This window comes from Aedes aegypti, chromosome 1 (assembly GCF_002204515.2).
Source record: "Aedes aegypti strain LVP_AGWG chromosome 1, AaegL5.0 Primary Assembly, whole genome shotgun sequence".
NCBI classification, from domain to species: domain Eukaryota; kingdom Metazoa; phylum Arthropoda; class Insecta; order Diptera; family Culicidae; genus Aedes; species Aedes aegypti.
The window spans coordinates 189,772,296-189,788,458 of record NC_035107.1 but is presented as its reverse complement, the minus strand read 5'-3'; the positions used below and the strand labels follow the sequence as shown (position 1 = coordinate 189,788,458).

Here is a 16,163-nt window from a genome sequence, read left to right as displayed (position 1 = left end):
GGACCGCGTTTATTTTACCTTACAGTGCAAAACAAACGGTTACGTTTTATCGATCACGAGCATGCTCGCTGACTGCGCCAGCTGTTGCCGGTCACTTTCAGTTGAAAGGACGATTTATATTGGTTTTGCTTTTTGGCGTTACGTCCCAAGTAAGGCAGAGTCTGTTTGCACAAAATAGAATTATGTACGACAAAGTCTGAAGACGGCGCTAGTTTGAAACGTCAAACACGATGGAAAACGATGCCCGCGCCTCTGGTTGTGAGATATGAAACATAGGAAATTTGAAATGATCGTTTAAAACGTGTTCGATGGATTATTCCATTAGTGTTACGTCTGTTTTTCTTTGAAGATAATTTATGAACCGTGCAAAAATCACACATGCAGCAAAATGATCAAAATTTGAGTATTATAGCATTTCGTGGCTGCAGTAGACTGTTTCTACCTGTGTGACAATTTGCAAGCGATAAGTTATCGTCGATATCTATACTAATCATCCACCTTTGAATTGAAATGGTAAATCGCCATCAGACTGCATCCAACAACCATCTAATGAACGATGTCTTGCTCGGCCAATTATCACCGGTAGGCTATGAACCAGCTACCCCCAAGATGATAATTTGCCGATCAGGCGCGATTGGCGGAAAAACACTCCTCTTACCTTATGATTTGCGAACATAGGAAAAGCGCGCCCCATTTCAAGCAAAGTATTTTTACCATTGCAAAAAAAAAACAAGAAGCAAGAAACGACGCTGGTCAGAAAATAGAATATCTCCCTCCGTCTCTAGGTAGGTATACCACAACAGGGCAAGTTTTTCGCACTCTAGCGGAAAGAAAGTCGAAAACCAATGAAGAGACTGCGCTGGCGAATTGGTCATGTGTTCGTTCATGCTCTTCTGGTGCGGATTTATATTTATAAACCGATTTTTCACGCTCCCTGCGCTAGGGGTGATTGTTCCGATATCAATCTTTGAAATGATTTATCTTTAATCAATTGGTTTTCAATTCGTAAAGCTTAGCTGCGAGGATTATTCAATCGACGTGATCGAAGAAATCTCCAAATGTTTAACTGTTTCAAATTTGTTAATCTGGCAAGTGGTCTGCTACGATTATGAAGGCCCAATATCGGGCACGTCACCCTGAATGCCTTGCTGAACAAGATGCAGATTTTCAATTGCAGGTACCCACCGGTTGCGGGAGAAGAATTTCAACTCAGGGCCTGTTCAATGTATTGTGCATTTAGACAAAAATTGTCGGCAAGTCGCTGCCAAACTGGCAACTTTGCTTACTTCCGATACAACTTTCTGTTCAAATCATATCATCCCGCAACACTACACCTAGCATATCAAAACAAAAACATCGTGCAGGATGACACACTAATGGGTGTGAAAAATCTCCTGTGGAACTTTTGCCTTGCCACTTCATGGAATAGGACTGGTTTACGGCGGTAAATGTCCACTAGCCATTCCCTCATTTCGCCACTGAGTTTCTTAAATACCTGTTTTTGCTGTTTTTTCTTACGGATTCCATTTTATTCGTAGGCATGTTGTCGGCGCACTGTATCAGACTTTACTTCCCTTTTCTGCTAGCCAAAACAAGTTCATCCTCATCATAACGTAGCTGCCAAATTCAAATGTCAAAAAACTTCGGAAGTAAGTTCGGAAGTCGGAAGTCTGGACTTCCGAACTTCAATTTAGTGCTGGCGACACAATAACATGATATAACATTTTTCTCAGCCTGCAACTTGCACCCATCTATACTTCGTTTATTTTGCAAACCGATTTTTATGAATGGTTACGTAAAGCACTCCAAAGCACCAAGCATCGTCAACCACGGGCAGTTGCTATATAGTACAGAGCAGCAGTGGATTGTACCGGTAGGAGCTGCAAGTGCGCGAATTGATATATTAAGGTACCGTGAAACGGGTAAATTTCCATACATTTATGGAAAATTGTAATTTTTATTTTATTTTTAAAACTAGTAATGCTATCTTAGTTATCGATTGCAGATGGAAGATTGCATAACGATTCATTTAAAATACACCTATGATCTATTTAAATAAAAACAGGAATGGTGTTTGCATGTCACGAAATGGCTTAAGAGCAGGCTAACGGACTTACATGGGGTCTTAAATAATGGACAAACATGATAAAATCGCGTAATAGATCAAAACACATTTTTGCATTTCATAAAAGGAGACACAAATCGAATAAGCATCAATTCATGCATAGTTAAAAGTAATGTCACGAGAGTACCTTTTGTTTTGATTGAATGTGAAGTATTGAAATACGCATGGCCCTTTTCTCATGTTTATCCGGAAAGAACGAAGGTACACAACAACAAAAAAAAGTAGCAATTTTCATCAAGCCTGCCTCGATTGTCGTTGGCAAGCTGGATTTATCTTGCGAATGTTTTTTTTCGTTCAGTGTATTGTGGATCCCGCGCCATCGAAGTTACCCGCATCATCAAAGATACCCCGCCTTACGGTACCTGCATTGCCGGTATTAGACTTGAAGAAGCAGACTGCATAAAATTCACCGGCTCATTGGGTGGGTTAGGCGATGTGCCCATGTGTCTTAATCGCGGCGATTATTGCGCGCATTTTTAACGCTCTGATTAATCAGTTAGGATTTCTTCTTTTGCTGCGTTGACTGACTGACTGACCGGGGCTACAAAGAAGGAAATCCTTATGGTTCAAACAAAGGGTGCGTACATCGATTTTAGGTTTGAACTTGGTGCGTCGATAGTGGTTCTCTAGGTCAGTAAAACAAACAGTTCCGCCTATTGATGCCGGTATCATTTCTATTCCGGTGGTTAAGAGCGCAATTTTTAACGCCCATCGATGAATCGTTATCATTCATATTTTCTAACAAAGATAAAGGTTCAAATTCAGTACCAAACGCTTAAGTTCAGACAAAAAACACATGTTTACTTAATTTTTTTAGTGATTTTCGTTGGTTTCACTCCAAAAAAACATTGTTTACGGTTTTTGAGATGTTTTAACACCCTTCGGTTTGAACTCAAACTTCGGGTGTATTTTGTTTTCCGTGTCCCTTCCGAAATGTCAGATAGGAACAACCCCTGTGTTAAAAAGTTGAGCCTCTGTGGTGTTGTTGTCGACAAAGTGAACGTCAAACATGATCAAAATTGTCAAGGTTCAATTTTAGACCTATTTTTTAAATTGAAATTGAAATATGATTTAGTTGTTATTTGAGCGGGAAAATTTTCCATAGTAGTAGCGAGAACACGTTCTAACGTGTTATTTAATAAAATTAAGATTTCATCAATAATGTTATGCCCTATTGAAGACTTTCATTTGCTGTATTTTAGAAAAAATATTTTCTCGTAGTCTGGCCAAAACCGAAATGTTACAAGCTTGTAAGTGAGTAACATACCATAGTCAATTTCTCTTCATTAATCCTTTTTTCAATGATTAAAGATTACAAGATGCGAGTTTGTTAGCAGTTATTTACTTCAGAACGCTTGGTGACGATTCAATTTTGTGTCCTGAGGTGAGAAAATTTAAACAAAGCTGCATATTGTCACCTTTATTCACTGAAGAGAGAATCGATGAAGAGAATTATGTAATGTTACTTACGCCCTTATTCTATGCTTAACGCTATTCACTGGACTTTGTTAATGCCCTCTACGATAACTACTATAAGTCTATTATGAGAGCAAGTTTATTTCTGATTTCAAAACTGTCACTTATGAGTTTAGGTTAAACATAAAACAAACCCTAAATTTCAATAGATTTTTTTTTTATTTTGCCATACGAGACAAACTCTAAGTTATTCAAGTTTCATCAACATATTTTTCTAATAGCTAACACCGAACCGCAATCAGTTGCATAAACAGCTATATCACACATTTACAACCATCATCGTCACTGAACTCGGGAAAAATACCATCACTGCCGATAACGTCAACCGTTGAGCTTCAACATGAACTGCGATTGCAATCTCGAGCCGTCACGAATTAAAACAAATCCACCAAATAACACAAACAAGTTCAAGAGGTTCAACGATCAAGAGCTGTGCGCTTAGCGCAAATCAGACACCTATCGATCGGCGGGAAATTTGCACCAAAACACATGTGCTGCCACTGAACAGCTGTTTGTTTATTGCTATCATCGATAATGATGCGCACTGACGGTAAAGCTTTAGGAAACTCAATATAATTTTAAACCCCTTTTTATTTCGTATGCGCTGGGCCATTTTCCTCAAAAATTTCCCGGTTTGGAACAAAATAGCAACTTAATTTGCAAGTTGAGTGGATAGTTAAGATAAATTTCTGCACTAAATGCGTCAAAGTCATTGCGCATCTTCCACTGTTAATGGGGTCCTAAAGCCCTGTCCTAATTTTAAAAACGAAAAACATTTAAAAGTTGAGTAAATGTGTGATTCTGGCCTAGTCTTAAGCGTTAGGTAGATTTAGCCACTAAAGGGTGTACGGAATCAAATTGCACCACTTTTAAATGGCTGCAATTTTTCACCCGTTGCGGATTTTATTTTGAAACTTTGGGTTTAATTTGCTCAATGAGTATTTGTTTACGCTGTGTAAGTTTCACTAGCAGATGTGCAATCGTTGGGAAGATGGAGTCGGAAGAACAACAGCGGCACAAAGAAATTTTGCGCACGTTCCTCGAAAATCCGGATCCATCTCTTCGTGCCATCAGCACAAAGCTGGGAATGGTACATTCTACGGTTTCTCGTGTTTTAAATCGGTACCATGAACGTTTGACCATCGATCGGAATGAAAAAAGTTATTACGGATCACAATCAAGTAGTTAAAGTTTTCAAGAGGAATTACAAGCGTTCAGTTCGAGATGTGGCGAAGAAACTGAATCGCGATGAATGGTAGAATATGGTAGGTAAAACACGTGCACGGAAACTCTATACCCAGATGTTGACGAAACCACATTGCCTCGTTATGGATGATGAGACGTATGTAAAAGCAGACTTCCGGCAGCTTCCGAGGCTCCAGTTTTTCACTGCTCATCATAAATTCGATGTCCCTGAGGACGTTAGAAAGCAGAAGATGTCAAAGTTAGCAAAAAAAAAAAAAAAGATTTTTCAAGCAATTTGTTCGTGTGAAAAGCGGAGCACCCCACTCCACAGTCCAATCTACTGGTACATTACAACCATTGGTAACGGCACCCTACTAGATTGAAAACCACTCATTTTACCAAAAAAATAATAAGCAAGCAGACACCATTTCGCGTTCTCAAATTGTTTTGGATCACTAAAACCTGGTACAATGGCCTTTAATAACGGGCATAGTGACCTGAGAGAGAGAAGAGACAGCTGGCTTAGATTGCTCCCAAAAGTCAAGGAAACCTGTCACCAACTGTCACTGGAAAACCACACATTCGACGGGCAGAGTGTGAAAAACCGTGAAACTTCAAGTAAACGTAATCAAAATTTCAACTCTCCATAACTCTGTATCGAAAGGACCATCGAGTTAAGGAGGTATCGAGTTATAGAACACTAAACACTAAAAAATTAGTACAAATGCGATCCAAAGACCATCGATGTAGCCATGAAAACCATCGATATCGAGATACGGAATATCGAGTAAAGGGAAGTTAACTGTATTGAAGGTCCATAGGCAGGCTATCGACATGATGGAGACACCATCTTCTATGGTGACAGAGGGCTCGATAGATAGATCGGGAACAGGGACATCCTGTCTACTGCAAATCGCTGCAGTTGATATAGGGCATGCCCATTGCCTGTCCATAGGGCACTGCACTATTTTGATTTTGCATGGGATTTTGACGTTTACTGGCCTTGTTGTTTACAAATTTTGCGAAGGAGTAAAGGAGAGAGAACGATTTTTATGCAGACCCGACTAGAGGCTCCCCCCTAAAAAAGCTACGTCATTTATGGATGACCCCTAATTTGGTTTGATATGTTTTTGATAGAATTAAAACACATTTTGTTATGTTTATGTTACTATTCATACCCTTTTTGTTATAATTTTAGTTATTTCAACAACATCCTGTATCAAGTTTGTAACAACCTATGTTCGAAAAAAACTTATAACATAATAACATATGCTGATATAATTTTGTTATGTACCCTTAGTCGGGGAGCCTCATGGGGCTCTGCACTGTTTTGATTTTGAATGGGAGTTTGACGTTTACTGGCCTTGTTGTTTACAAATTTTGTGAAGGGGTGAAAAAGAGAGAAAGATTTTGGTGCAGAGCTCCATAGTTATGTTTCTTTTTTTCTGGTGATACGTTCCAACTGGCACAGAGCCTGCTTCTCAGCGTATTTGGGCCTTCTTCTCTGCTGAAATTCAGCAACATAATTTGTTTGAAGACAAGGCAGAAATTGTGGTGAATGTTTAGTAACCGCACAACCGGAATCTTGACTGTACCCTTGAAGATAGTCGCAAAATCTACTAAAATCCGCACGCATGTCTCCCAAATTATTTTTTTGTGACATCGGAATGATTAGAAATAGGAAACTAATTATCCGAGTTTGTAAAAAGTTGCTCTAATAGCATGGGAAGAGTCCGATTTTGGGTGATGGGATGACGGCGCACGCCCCTTATAAAGAATCGAGCGTCGTTCGTCAGTTTGACACTTCTTCGTCTGTTTTCTTTCTGACATCCCATTTGGGTCAAAGCCTGCTTCTCAACTTAACAACTACAGTTATTAACTGAGAGCTTTCCATTACGAAAAGGCCCACGACTGGCGGAATTCGAACCCACGGCCCTCAGCTTGGTCTTCCTACATAGCTGCGCGTTTACCGCTACGGCTGTTTGAGCCCCAAGCAAAAGCGTCGCTTTGCGGATGACCGTCCAGCTGTGCGAATTTGATTGCGGGAAGACCGGCGGAAAGACGCGCGCGGTTGCCACAAAAACACGTGATGATGGGCTGATAGTTGTAGCTGTGAGGCGATTGGTGCATGGAGAGAACGCCAGACCGATCGCTCGATGTGGTGAGACCGGCGAGGTGACGCGCGCGATCCGCACAAAAGCTTCTCCATACAGAGTACTGACATTACGCGATGGGAGATGGGCGGAAGGGTTCAATTTCTAGGGAGATTCGGGAGAGTCGGCGCCGCGTGCTCGTGGCGGAGCGTGGGTGTGATGTGAAGCCAGAGAGCGAAGTGTATGTATCTATAACAGAGCAGCGTGACATGATAGCTGTTTAGCGAGAGCGAGCCCATTGTTGTCTTGTCACTGGTTTGAGATCAATGATTTTTGCGCTCTTGCATTGCTGGTCACCCGGTTGGTAACGAACAATAAAACGATTCAAGCCACGAATGAGCCGATAAAGGCGTTGCGTCGTATGGGATATATGATGGGTTGGGGTGGAATCACACAGCTCGATATCAGCTGTTTAGCACGTTGTTGCGAGGTAAACCTGCGTCTCAGTGTTCTATATGCATTCGAAGAAACAAAAATAATAGAACAATTTCTAACAAATAGAAGAAAAATTGCGAAATTTCTTCAATTTTGAGGAATGTCCAGAAATACTGAATGGATTTTCTTTAGAAACTTGTTGTAAAGTCTAGAAGTGAATTCCTTGAAAATAGTTTGTACCCTTTGACAGATATGAGTATTTTGACCTAAACGATAAGGCCGTTTTCAGTGTAGTATAGGGTAAGTGTTCCCTTAGTTGTTGGTGTTCCTATAGTTGCGGTAGGGCCGTTTTCACTGATTTTATTCCACTAATCACAGAACCGACACTGCCAATCGACGTATTGGCTTGTTGATACACGGAATAGTTAAAAAAAGCGTTCAAATTGTTTTAAAACTGATGCAATATCACTAAAATTGCTAAAACTTTACTTGCTTGTACCAATAGTTGCGGTAAAGTGTTCCTATAGTGGAGGATTCCATAAGAAAACAACGGATACCGCAACTATAGGAACACAAATTAAAAATTTACCTCAACTAAAGGAACAGTGTATCAATAGTGGAGGTATTATTATTCACTGACATGCCGTGGATTACTGCGATGAAATCATTTTTCTCATTAAGTCAATGGTCGTTACTTCCCATTACAACATTACCACATACAATTAATTGCGCATCTTGAAATTGGGCGTTTAGATGAAGATCTACCCTACTTGACACACAGACTTGACTTTCTTAATTTTTTTTGGAGGAATCCCAAAAATAATTCGAAAACAAAAATCGATGGATAATTTGCGAAGGAATGTCTGTAATTGTCTTGGTAATTGTGTTTAAATATGTAATGATATTCAACAATGTTTGTATGGATGTATTAAAATCCAGCTTTCGGCGAGAAAAAAAGTTCGCTTACGTGACAAGAAGAAAATGTTGCCAGTTGACATGTACAAGAAAGTCTCCCATATGCCTAAATAAAGGTAAGAAGCAGCTAATTATGGCCACTTTCACCAGGTCACTTTTGCCTTACCCAACCCAATGCGAGCCCGAAGTAGATGCGATATTGTGCAAAAACTAAGAGCCATCAGCCATCAGAGTGCCCAAAAGAAAAGGTTAATTTTCATTTCAGTTTGGGCTTCCGCCAAATATCTGGGAGTAGGTATCTGCACTGCTACGTGGAGAGCCCAACGAAGCACGCGATCACGATCGATTCAGTGGACTGGACACTAGGGCGGGTCAGAATACAAAAAAAGTTTGGTAATAAAATCTTCCATAGCATTCTTACCATCCTTTGAATAAAACCAGTGTTCGAGCCAACTTTTGGCCTTTTCGGTAGTGATTCAAAGGTGGCCCACAGACGACCTAAGTAAATATGAAAATTACAATGGAAAATTTTTGAAATACATACAGCACTCCCATTACTTGATATTGAAGGACAATCGAGTTAGGTAGGTATCGAGTTACAGAACACAAAACCAGTGCAACTGCGATCCAATCGAGTTAGCTATGAAAACCAATTTTTACTATGGTTCTAACTCGATATCGAGATACAGAACATCGAGTAAGGAAGAGTTATTGTATGTTCCAAACACGTTAGTGCTGTACTGTAAGTACAAACTTCTCATCTCTTAGTGAATGTAAGTACAAACTTCTCATCTCTTAGTGAAACTCATTCCTCATGACTTTATCAAAGGAGTTGCTGAATAGAGCATTTCCAACGAATGAGAGGAAAGATATTCATGAATTCGCTTGCTATCATTTAGCTTCATATGAGATTTCGGCCCAGCAAACTTCTGAAAAAATCTCAAACAAAATTCATTCAAACTTCCTTTATTAAGGCTGAAATACTGAGTTTGTTGAGAAGACAATTTTGTATTTTCGTAACAGTATGACCGTATTATAAACATTTTCCAAAATGTCCCCTTGGTAATTTTCAAAAAAACTCAAATCGTCTTTGGACTTCCTTTAGATATTCACCGAAAAAGCTTTACAGAACACTGTGTTATTGTAAAAATGGCAAAAAAGATATAGAGATTGGGTTTTTTTAAACGTTTTTGCATTTGTATCCACCCTACTGGACACTGCACAGTGGCCTCGCTTGAAATGTCCATTCACCAGTGGGGCCGCTGGCACTGACAGAGGGAAGCTGGAGGGAAAATCGCGCGCGGTAGAAATGTGCGAATCAGCCGATGTTGGCTGCTCTCTTTTGGTCTTTGTGTTCGATTTTCTTGTTTGGTGGTGCCAGACATTTTCCTTTCGTCATAACCGACCCTTTTTTTGGCGGAGAAACAAACAAGGTAGTGACGCGATGTGTAGGGTTAAATGCTACTTGGGCGCTTTCATAATTCACTTAGGCATGGGGATTTTCTCGGTTAAATTATCTTCAAAATCGTTAGTAAAATAATCATTTTTGACCAAGCATTTTGCTGCCAATTTAGAGTCCAAAAGCTATCAGAAAAACACGATGACAAAGTGAATTAAAAACGCCCCTCTCGAATATTGACTCATAATGTTGCATGAATTAATGAAAGGCTTTTTGAATTAAATGCAAAGTATCGATGAAACCGAGGGACATGGCAATATGTGTCAAAAAGCTAATATCTGAAGCCCTTTACACCGCACAAGAAAATATTGATTTAATGATTTTGTGGTAGAAAGTCATAGTAAAATTTACATCACATCAATTAGAGTTATGTTGACTGTACATGACCGAAGATTACCAGCAAACCTTTAAAATGCAACATGCATACTTTTCAAGCCCCAAGGTTAGGATGTTTGTTTAAAAACGACGGCCGGCGCGAGCTTCCCCATAAACGTGATTAAGAGAAAAATGCAAGTTGAAAATTTTCCACCCGATGCATACCGGTTTTTTAAGACTGAGATATAGTTTGTATTCGGTGGTTGATAGTAGCAAACCAAAGCGCCCGTATACAGGCGTGCGATGTATCGGTTAGTTGCGTTTCAAACTGAAGAGTGCAGATTAATGTGAAAAATGAGCTCTATGTACGCAGGCACTAGTAGAAGTATAAACGAAATAGAGAAGCGTGCTTGCGTTGGATTGAACCTGCACTGGCACAATGTTACTTAACAGGGGGTTGGATTTCTTGGTTTTCTTAGTTGACTGGAAAAACTGTCTATTGGTTATCGTGCTGCATGATGTATTTTTAGTATGAATTCTACTCGAAACTATAGTGTCACATTGATAATGTTAACTAATGTTAATCTACCCCTTATGTGCAATCAATAAATATTTCAAATTGTCTTGCCAGAGTGAACTTTTGATCAAAATTTAAGATTGTTTTATGTCAATTAATTGATTGTGGGTTAATTCTCAACTTCAGTAGGTCATAATAAATCATTATCAAACAGAAAACTAGTCGCTAAACTAAATACTTCTATATAAGAGCTTCTTCTGCTATATAAAAGTTTTTCAATCACAGTTGTATGGATTGAGCAAGTTTTAAAAGTGTTAAGCCCATATTTGATCTTCGTCATACTCGAACCATACCTTCAAAGTTTTTTTTTGTTTCTTTATTAGTATCATCTCAAACATTACATTCATTTCTTATATCTAGGTGTTCTGTTTTAATAGACAACACTATCATCCTAATTTGGTAAAACAAATTTAAGATTTTATTAACACTTTGTTAACAACATATTACATTTCATTTGCCGTAGCAGTTCAGATTTTTTACAGGTGAGTTGATTTCACCTGCTTATAAGAGAAAAAAAAACGCTTTGAATTTACTTAACCTAACTTAATCTGAACATATAACGCATTAATCGTGACAAAAGAAGATTGTAACGATTTTTGCCTGAATTTATTAATTATTTTATTTGACATTTGTTCCAATGTTTCAACATTGTATATTCTATGTAACTCATTGGTACTATACCAGGGAGGAAGCTTCAGAATCATTTTCAAAATTTTATTTTGAATTCTCTGCAGAGCTTTCTTTCTGGTATTACAACAGCTAGTCCATACTGGTACAGCATACAACATGGCTTCAATGTGATTTTTGAAAGTTTAATTCTTATCTAGCATGAGCCTCAGATACTTAACTTCATCTGATCAATTTATTGGAACCCCTCTCATCGTGACAACATGTCTACTTGAAGGTTTCAAATAAAGAGCTTTTGGTTTATGTGGGAATATTATTAGTTGAGTTCTGGAAGCATTAGTAGAAATCTTCCATTTTTGCAAGTATGAAAAAAATATATCCAAACTTTTTTGCAATCGACTACAGATGACACGCAGGCTTCGTCCTTTGGCGGAGAGGCCTGTATCATCCGCAAACAAGGATTTTTGACATCCCTGAGGTAACTCAGGTAAATCAGATGTGAAAATATTGTATAATATTGGTCCCAAAATGCTGCCTTGAGGAACACCAGCTCTTACAGGAAGTCTTTCAGACCTAGAGTTCTGATAATGAACCTGAAGTGTACGATTTGTCAGATAACTTTGAATTATTCTAACAATGTATGTTGGAAAATTGAAGTTCTTTAATTTTACAATCAAACCTTCATGCCAATTCATTCGACAATGAATGCTTTTTCTATGTCTAGAAGAGCAAGACCAGTAGAATAGCCTTTAGATTTGTTGGAACGGATCAAATTTGTTACACGTAAAAGTTGATGAGTGGTCGAATGTCCATGGCGAAATCCGAACTGTTCATTGGCAAAAGTTGAATTTTCGTTGATGTGGACCATCATTCTGTTCAAAATGACCTTTTCAAAAAGTTTACTGATGGAGGAAAGCAAACTGATTGGACGCTAGCTAGAAGCTTCTGCAGGATTTTTGTCTGGTTTTAAAATTGGTACAACCTTAGCATTTTTCCATTTGTCAGGAAAATATGCTTATTGGAAACATTTGTTAAATATATTAACTAAGAATGATTAGCTACTTTCTGGAAGTTTCTTGATGAGGATGTATAAAATTCCATCATCGCCAGGAGCTTTCATATTTTTGAATTTTTCAATAATACATAGTTCTCACTTCTTTCAAATCAGTCTCCCAGGAATTTTCGAAAACGTTCTCTTAATTGAGAATATTTTCGAAGTCCTGAGTAACTTGATTTTCAAAATTTTTGTTTCTTAATTGAGAAAGACGTTTCTTGATTTCTTTCTGCAAGTCCTGCCATATAATTTTCATAGCAGGATCGCGAGTGCCTTCTCCTCACGTTTTTAAGACGGATCAAGAGTTTAAGATCATCGGCTATAATCATGGATTCAAATTTTACTTCACATTTTGGAATTGCAATGCTCCTGGCTTCAACAATGGAATTTGTTAAAGTTTCAAGAGTATTGTGAATATCAAGTTTCGTTTGTAAAGAAATGCTAACATCAAGATTAGAGTCAATATATGTTTCATGTATATTCCAGTCGGCTTGAAAATGATTAAAAGTTGAGCTTATTGGATGAGAATCGCTTCATGGGATGGGATATTTGAAATGTAACCGGGACATGAAAGCATTCTGGTCTAATTTTGTGCATTACTAGATGTACACTGAGGAAACAAGCCATACCAAAACATCATGAGAATTAACTATGCGATTATGCTACAAGATATATTTGATTGCGGGTGTATTCAGTCGCTTGAAGTCTCCAACCAATAATTGAGCGGAGAATTTTGTCACATAGATTATAAAAGATTTGAATATTAATCAATTAAGTCGAGAATTTGGTTAGAAGTTCTGGTCAGCATGACAATTTGTGATATTGGTTGACCTGAGCATTTCCAGACATTTTTTCGAATATGAACAGGTCCAATGAGCAGTTATATAATGCTTGCTTGGGTAGTTATTGATAAATCTTGCTATATAATGCTTGGGTAGTTATTGATGAACCACTCAAAATTAGCATTTTCAAAGTTTGCTGAAGCTACTCATATTTGAGATTTTATCATTTACAGGTTTTGATTTGCTATTATTTAATACTTGTTCATAACGAGATGTTTCACAACGTTTTGTTAAGAATTTATAATTGAAATGGTTTATGTTGTTAATGGATTAATGATGTTGAGTTAAATTCATGCATTGGTTTTAGTTTTTTCCTCATCTTATACACTTTTTTCTGTGAAATGGGGAAAAAATAACAACAAGTTTCTTTGTTTCACAATGAAAAGTAGCCGTACGACAGTCATAGATCATGTACATCAGATTTTTAAGCGTGTAACACAGAAATAAATAATATTTTGTTAATCGAATTATTTGTCGGTTCAAAAAGATACTTTTATAAGAAGATACTTTTCAGGTAATATGCGCAGAAAAACTGTCTAAAGGAGATAGTCCATCAGTTTTAGAATAACTATTCCATATTGTGGCAGGTAACGTAAAATAAAACATTTTATGTTATGTTTTGTGTGGAAACGATTCCATTCCTGATTTCCTGATTTCTACGAGTATGTGAAACTTCGAAGATAATTCAGTGGATGTTTGAGCATTAAAAACACTTTTAATCATTATTTTAGAATATCTGTTTTTGACAAATGCTTGCTTAAAGTTTTGAAAAAATATATATTTTTCATATGTCAATATATTTTTCTTTGTTTTGGTTTTTATTTTGAGATAAAAAGCTAGTTTTTTAATCTTAAAAAATGTTGTAATTTAACCACTGTCAAATTTCCGTATAATATTATCAAAATTTGTATCTAGTTTCGTCAAATTTTGCATCTAATACGTTATCCGAACTAAGTATATTAAATGTTTCATCTCATAACTATGAAACACGTGTCCTGCTCATTATAAACCACTCAAATCTAAAAACTTGAATTCCCCTTTAGCTTGACGTTGTGTGCAAACCGGAGTTCCCCTGCCGTCGCTCCCAGTTCCCCCTAAATGGCATCTTCTGCAGGTATCCGTCCTGCCATTTTGGTGTGCAGCGAGTGCAAAATTTTAATAACCCTGGTTCGCCGTCGCCGAAAAATGGCCATCCAGTCAGTCAGACAGTCAGCCAGCCAGCCAGCTAGCCATCCAACCGTAAGTTCTCCCGCAATGTTCGCTGGTAGTGGTGAGAAACGGCCATTCAGCCGTGTTCGATCCCACTTTATTTATATGTATTTAGCGTATAACCGTTTTGCAAATTTTTCGTTTCAGAACGATTTTTTTTCGGTTTCATTCATCACTGACAGCCCTAATACCACTGAAACACGACATCTTCAGACTGAAGTTGTTCGGTAATGGCAATCTGGGTATGTTTTACGTAACTTAGTACAATTGCTAGCCGAATTATTTTTGCCTAAAGCACGCACGCAACAGTCGAAAACCGTCGAGACTCCATAGATAAGGGATGGAGGAGAATTAGAAACCACCCATTCATGGTCCCATTTTTTATAAGCACCTGGCTAATTGGTAGGTACTTGCCGCATAGGCAGTCACGTACACCGCTGGTTCTCTCGTGACATTGAAGCACTCACCTTTCTTCAAAAATATGGGTTCAACTGGAACAAACTGCTCGATCGATCTGTCTGCTCCGAAACTTCTTCTTTCGCCAAATCTGAGTGCAGGTAATTCACACTTGTGCCAACTCTTCACCGAATTCTCACCTCGGCAACAAGATTCGAAATCTGCAAACTATTCTTCTTGTTCTTCTTAGTAATCACTTCTTCGACACGATTGCACTTCTCCGCCTTCCGAGACTCACTGAATGGTGCGGGGAAGTTACTCCCGGTGTATGGGGTATGTTTAGCGACAATCCGACAGGAATAGGTTACAAACCATTCCGGGACAAGCTCTCGATTCGTACTGATCCGTTAGAATGGGGCGCTATTGTGCTTTATAACAACTCGCTGTATGCGCGAGAAAAAAACAAGAGTTGCTCTCTTACTCACGCTCGTACGATTTGACCATCCGTTCGGTAGCCGTACTAGATTTGCGAGAGATTAGTAGAACCCTCCGCACACCGGCCGATTCTGAAGCGCGAGAAACCCATCCCGATTTCACCCAGCACTACTGATAATGCACTTCTTCGCCGCCACCCCGCACTGATAACACTAAGGATGACGTTGTCTCTCACTTTTCATGCGAGCGGATCGAACAACGTGATAAGGAGTCAACCCGAAGAAGAGGAGGGCTTCTCCGGTGCTGCGCGAATCTTAATGACCCGTGACCCTAAACAGCACTCACCTTCTTTTCCAGACGTTCCAGCAGCCTGAACGGATGGTGATGGCAACGTGTTTCCTATCCTCGCTCGTCACGTACTCGAACAGCGGACACGATGCTGCACTGCTGAAAGGTCGGAGGACGTCGATGGAGAACACTCGACGGCTACTGAGGCCGTTTCAAAGGGAAGATAATGCCCGTCCGTCCTAGTTAGAGGGCGCGTCCCGTGACGATGGTAATGCTGCTAAGCTGCCGGCTGCCTACTAGTGACTGATCGGCGGCAGTTGGAAATTTGCAACTTTTCCCTCTATGCACTGGTGCTACTCGGTCGGAGATGCTTCATTGCCTCAGGAGAAGCTAACTCGCTCGTACGATATGTGTTCCTTTCTCCGAATTCGCGAATACGGCGAACGGGTTGTTTGAGTAGTTTTTGTGTTTGTATTGGATATCGTTGGGAAGTATCGTTATTTCTATCAATTTGCTTCTGTATGAGTCAAAGTATTGTGCATTTGTGTGATAAATTCTTGCGCCGACAATCTTGGAAATCGTTGAAAACGCTTTTAGATCGTTGGAACAGCCTATATAGGGTTCATTCACATATTTCATAACGCTTAAGGGGGTGGGTGGGTGTCTGTGAAATATTTCAGCTCATACATAATTCGTAGAATATTAATGCAAAATGCGTTACCAATACACCAT

At 38.9% G+C, this 16,163-nt stretch overlaps 1 protein-coding gene across 2 annotated transcripts in view; it reads right to left on the bottom strand.

Moving 5' to 3' along the window:
- The window catches only part of LOC5577524 (acyl-CoA Delta(11) desaturase), a 40,608-nt gene extending 24,858 nt beyond the window's left edge, over positions 1–15,750 (bottom strand). The window contains exon 1 of one of the 2 annotated variants that reach the window (XM_001656495.2): positions 15,489–15,750. The gene's annotated coding sequence lies outside the window, so the exon portion shown is untranslated. Of the gene's footprint in view, positions 1–14,779; positions 15,137–15,488 lie in introns of those variants that run through there. The other variant, XM_001656496.2, reaches the window with a different exon arrangement.
- Positions 15,751–16,163: the final 413 nt, after the last annotated feature.